This window comes from Corvus kubaryi, unplaced genomic scaffold (genome assembly GCF_017639235.1).
Source record: "Corvus kubaryi isolate FWS band 111438036 unplaced genomic scaffold, C.kubaryi_AGA036_p1.0 37264, whole genome shotgun sequence".
Classification (NCBI taxonomy): domain Eukaryota; kingdom Metazoa; phylum Chordata; class Aves; order Passeriformes; family Corvidae; genus Corvus; species Corvus kubaryi.
Genome location: NW_024581079.1, coordinates 3,258,460 through 3,264,534, shown reverse-complemented (window position 1 = coordinate 3,264,534; position 6,075 = coordinate 3,258,460).

Sequence of the window (6,075 nt, the reverse complement as noted above, 5' to 3'; positions counted from 1 at the left end):
CCTCACCGCGGGGCTGGCCCCGGCCCCCGGCCTGCAGGGAGCTGCCTCTTGCTGGGGTTGCAAAATGCGGAATATGGGAAATTTTCTTAAGAAAGGACGCTCATTAGTGTCTGATCTTTGTAGCTTTCAAGCCTAATCAACAAGAAAGGAGATTTAAGCCGTGCAACAACAGCTCACGAGCTCTAAGTGGTGTCCTGGTGTTGGAAAGAGAAATTCCTTGTTGGTAGAATTGCCTTGCTAAGGTTTAGGGCTCCACACGTTTCAGTGATCTCAGTCCTGGACAGTGCCTGGGGAGAAGGATGTGCCACTGACAGTGGGCACACAGAATGCAGAACTTAGAGGCCACAAGGACATTTGGCAGAACCCCCACGACAAGGAAGAAACTGATAAAGGCAACCCAGCAACTGTGCTGAAATCAGCTCTGATGGGTCAAAGGCAGTTCTGGCAGGGGCAGATCATGAGCACCGACTCTCGGACCACTGACCCAAGAAACCACTGACCCAAAAGAAGAGAAAGACTGAGCACCTGGACTAATTAGCATGAGAAACGAGAGAATCATTAATCAGTAGAAGATAGAATGCTAATTAATAAGAGAATGATGTAACTTGCAGCCAATGAACATCAATACCTTCATTTGCTAAAATGTATAAATAGTGAAAAGTTTTGATAGTCATTGTGCTGGCTTTGTGGATTTGCCATCCAGCCCACTTTCCGTGCAGAAATGTAAATAAATCAAATACCTTGACTCAGTGTTGGATTGGCATCTTGCACACTGGGTGAAAGAACCTATTCTGGGACAACACTGGCATTTAATGTGTGCTCCCAGTCAAGCTCTGTGCCCCTGGTCCCTTTGGGTGTCACTTCACACCAGCCCCTCAGCTCAGCGCAGTGATGCCACTGTAAAAAGAACTGAGAGGTGGTGGGGGGAAACATAGTTTCTAACGTCACAAAATGTATCTGTTGCTCTAAAATGTTATTTAAGGGACAGAGAAGATTCTTACCTATACATTATTATATTCTTATTTATATCTCTATAATCTCCCATTTGTGTCTCTTGGCCTTTAAAAATCAGTCCCCGGGCAGAATGGCTACAGCATCTTCCCTGATCTGGAACAGGTGTAGACAATTTTAGAAATTGATTTACATGTACAGAAAGTTTCTTCACTCAAAGCAACCTTTATTGCTGCTTTTATACAACCTTTATTGTTATAGCTGTTGTGGTGGATCGCTCCAGCTCTTCTGGCATTTATTATATAATGTTAAAAACCCCCCCAAACTAGGGGTAATACTCTGTATTTGCTTGTAAAACAGCATGTTCTGGGAGTTTATAAAAATGGTGTAAATGATGCCTTGGAGGGCTAACTTGTCTGTTGCATTTTTATTAACCAGAATGAAACCAAAGTTCACTCTAAGTTGTACTCTGTGTTTATGATTTACAGGTCTGATCTACTCGTCCTTTAATAACACAACTGCTGTAGTTGTGATAAAACAGGCATATTCTGAGCCTGAATAAATGCAGAAGAAAGCAGTGTTCAGGAAAAGAGAGCTCATAGAAAAAAAAAGAAGAAATTTCTACATTGTCATGGAAAAACTCCAGTAATGTTGAAAGCTTGTCTTTTTTTCCTTTTTTCCTTCAAGATGAATGGAGTTTGGTAGTGAGAAGAAGAAATGCATTTCAATGTATACAGCAGAGAAATTTTAAGTCTTGGAAGTTGTGCAAGGACCAAGTCCAAAGGCCTGAGCTTAAACCCAGCTCCCAACCCAAAGGGGAAAGATAAGTGCATGGCACAGGCCCCAGGTATGCTTCTGGCTGTGTTTTCCTCTCCCAGCGTTGCTAGTTTCACAGCAATCAGACCCAAGGCTGTGCAGCTTTGCTGCACCTGACCCGATCTTTAGCATGAGAAGGGTGCAGGCTGCAGAACCTGTCAGTGCACTCAGCCTTGGGAAAATGTTATCAGGATGGTCCAGTTTGTTCCTGTAGCTTTTGTGTGATTCCCCAAGAGCTTGTGCAGGTCCCTGTCAGCCCTGCTGTTCTAAAGCTGTGCAGGGGCTGCCTGGCAGTTTGTGCTTTGCTGGAAAGCAGCTGTGGGCTATGGAACCACAGGACAAAGTGGCAGCTTTCTCCAGCCCTAGGTGTGCCAAAAGAAGAGATCTCACTGTTCCAGACCCCTATGATTACTGGTCTTTTGACCACACATTAGAGGATAATGCTCAGAAAATACACCTGGCACCCAGCTCTGGAGAAAGGCTTCTAAGACAGGAATAGCAGCAAATCCTTAGAAACTCCAGCACTAGAAGGGGGTATGAGGGTATTCACCAAAGGACAGGTTTCAATGGATGTGAATGTTGTGCTTTGTCTTCTGAACCTCTCAGAAAGTGCCATTGTAGAAGAAAAAGATTCCTGCTTCTTTCTGAGCTGGAGCAACACGAACGTGTCAAGTCTCCTACAGCCCCCTGGGATTATCAGCCTGTTCAGGATGCGCTGAATGATAAAAACAAGTGCTTTATTTATAGGAGCCTCAGCTTAATTTTTATTCCACTATATCAGTGCTGCAAGGTACTCCAGAAGAAGCACCTTGATTTGCTCTAACCTTATTCACACAGAACAAAAATTCCTGGAAAATGCTTCTTTGACAGCTGGACAAACCCTGTCCATTTCTGCACCCAGACACACTGGAAAAGGTGAATGTGCAGTGATGTCCCAGCTGGAGGAGCAGAGTGTTTCTGTGGGAACAACCTCTGAGGAATATGGAAGGTCTAATCACCTGTATTGTGCAATCTGAGTGGGGATTTGTGGTAAAACCCATGGCCACAGTGCTGAGAGGGGCAGTAATTCTGAAAACTTACTAGTTCTTGTCATCAGCTGGTCTAAACTTCAGCCCTGAATTAAACCTTGCTGTTGAAATGACAGCTTGGAGGGCCAGCTAAATCTAACAACAACTGTTTTCTGCTTTCCCTTTTACAGCTATGGTTATTAATTTTTTTTTTTTCCCCTTAAAATATTATCGGATGTAAAAAGATCTTTGAACCCCTCCCCTTCGTAATTTTTGTCTGGCCCCTTCATGTATGGTAAAAGCCAATACTGGTAAACATTTGATCACAAAATAGTTTTCAAAGTCTTCTTTGGTCAGCACACCATCAGGAGGCATCCTCTGATAACTTTAAGGTCCTTTTCCAAACTCTTTCCAAAACCCAGCCTCCCAGAGCCTCAGTGAGCTGGAGTTCAGGGCCTCAGGGCTGGCACAGAGAGCTCTCACAAAGGCATAGCTGGAGCAAATGTGATAACTACAACCACCCAGCAAGGCACATTGTGGGCCATGGAGTATCATCCTATTCCAGAGTTTAAAATTCTGCTGAAGAACCACAGCTTCTTTCAGCCATGAAGGTTGTTTCAGCTTGATGTGATAAAGACATCTTTAAAACCTTTTTCACCCTAGCTGGGTATCCTTTAAAGTGTTTTTTTCTCTAGTGAAAAAGGGCTTTAAATGTCTTGGAAGCTTTGCTTCCTGTTTTGTCTTGTAAAATAAGGCTGGGCATAATTAAATGCAGTTAAATGCCCCTGTTAATACATTTAATAACTTAAAACATAGCATGCAGGTGGAGAACAGTCGTATATCCAACTCTGCACTCCCCCTTAGAAACAAACAGCTCATTTTTGTTTAAAATGTGTGTGTGCAGGTGTGGAGAGCAGTGACACAGCCCTGTGAGCACAACAGCTGTTGGTGTGGAATCACAGACTGGGTTGGGTTGCAAAGGACCTTAGAGCTCATCTCATTCCATGCCCTGCCACAGCCAGGGACACCTTCCACTAGGCCAGGTTGTTCCAAGCCCTGTCCAACCTGGCCTTGAAGGACTTTTGTCTTACTGAGGCTTTACTCTACTCCTTGGCTTGTTGAAACCCAGAATTACCCCTCTAAAATTCCCCACTGCATCAAGCCTGGTCTGTATTTATGTATATTTTAGCACCCAGTCCTGCGAACACAAAGCCATGGACAGCTTTGCACACATAAAGCTGGTTCTGACAGATATGTTAGCAATGTACAAACTCACAGCATTTCCCAACGAGTGGGTTGCCTGTTCAGCATTTATCTCACTCTGTACCACGCTGGGCATTTAAGGTTTAAATTGTCTTAAATTTCAAACGTAGGACCTCAATTTCTCCTTGCTGGAACAAAGTATGTTGGTTATTTTTAATAATACAGGCCTATTTCATGACTTTCGAGCTCTGATATTTGCGTGGTTTCGAAGCAACACCTCCTGGCAAGCCGTGGTATTGCTCGTGCAGGGAGAGACCTTCCTTGCGGGATGATATACGACAAACCAGGAGTGCTGTGGAGTGATAGAATCACAGGACGGCTTGAACTGGAAGGAGCCTTAAAGCCCACCTCATTCCCTGCAGGGCAGGGACACCTTCCACTGTGCCAGGTCGCTCCAAACCCTGTCCAACCTGGCCTTGGACATTTCCAGGGATGGGGCAGCCACAGCTTCTCTGAGAAACTGTTCCCAGACTATCAGTGACCTGCAGCAAAAACCTTTCCTTGCTTAGTGTGCAAATCAGGGTGTGATGGACGTGGCTGCTCCAGCTTCCACTTGGGGAGAAATAAAAGTTGGGAGTGTTGTCCAGAATTCTTTAAAATGAGAGCACACATAAGCACTTAGTGCTGTCTGACAGGTATTGCTGTGCTTTTCCTTTGTGTGTGTGTTTATACCACAGGTGCTGGTTTACAATGGATGATATCACCACAAACCAGGCAGGACTTTATCCATTAAAGAGCAAAGCCAGCAAGGGATGCTTGCTGTCATCCCTATAAATGGCGAACGGATGTCAGTGTTCATCTTTGCCCTCTTAACTTGCTCTCTTTTCCCTATCCCAGCATAAAACTGACTGTAGAAGCAGAAAATAGAAATATGAAAGGAAATTCAGAGCCGTTCCAGAAACCTTCCTTAGTGCTCTGAGGATCCCATTCCCTCAGCACCAAATCAACGTGGGTGTCCTTAGGAGCAAACAAAAATACTACAGAAGACTTGGAAACACCACGGGACAAAGAACAAGGTGACAGTGCCCTCACTCACAGCACCACGCGTGGTTCAAGGCGCTGTTGTGCTGCACCGGCATCCCGTGGAACAATCCAACACCCTGGAACAACGCGAGGAGTCGGACTGAAGAACGGTAGGCGGTGGATGCAGAAGGCTGAGATGTGAGGTAAATGTTCATATGGTCACAGTAAAAGCGACACAAGTCCCTGTAGAGGGATATTTCTTGAAGGAGACAGTAACATTGTCAACGAAGGTGATAAAAAGACACATGTAATCAATACGTTTTTCTGTTCTCCAGTCCAGATTCGTTGATGTCGCACTAAAGAAACTCTTTTGTGTCCAGCTGTAAACTACAGTGTTGAAAGCGTCTGTCAAGGCTTGGCATCTTAATACCTAGTTTGGCCACGCAAGACTGTAACCTGGTGTTGAGAGAACTGGCAGGTAACATTAGAATACTGGGGCTGCTCTCACCAAGTACTCGGAAACAGGGTAAACCTCAGATACCAAGAAACCACGTCGTGGTTTGGTCGCCCTTATCTCACTCAGCCACTAGTCCGGTGCTAGTTTGTCTGTTCCGGCCCACGCAGGTGATGCTGTCCCAGTTCTCGGCAGCCCTGCCCAGGCCAGCTGGAATTCCTGCCGACCTCGACCAGCCCCTCACGGGCACGGCCCGAGGTGCTACGGTTCCAAGTCCATCCGCCATGCCCGGCCCCTCACGGGCACGGCCCGAGGCCGCCTCACGAGTTCCCGCCCAAAACCCGCCCGCGCACCGCCTCAGACCACGCCCGCGAATCAGACCCCGCCCACGCGCGGGGACCCCACCCGTCGACCCCGCCCACGCCACCAGACCCCGCCCACGCCCCTTCAGCCGCTCGCGCTCCATCAGAGCCCGCCCACACGCCTTAAAGCTCGCCCGCGCCCTTCGGACCCCTCCCGCGCTCCTTCAGCTCTCGCCCACGCCCCGTCACCCCGCTCACACCGCTCAGACCCGGCTCACACCGCTCAGACCCCGCTCACACCGCTCAGACCCCGCTCACA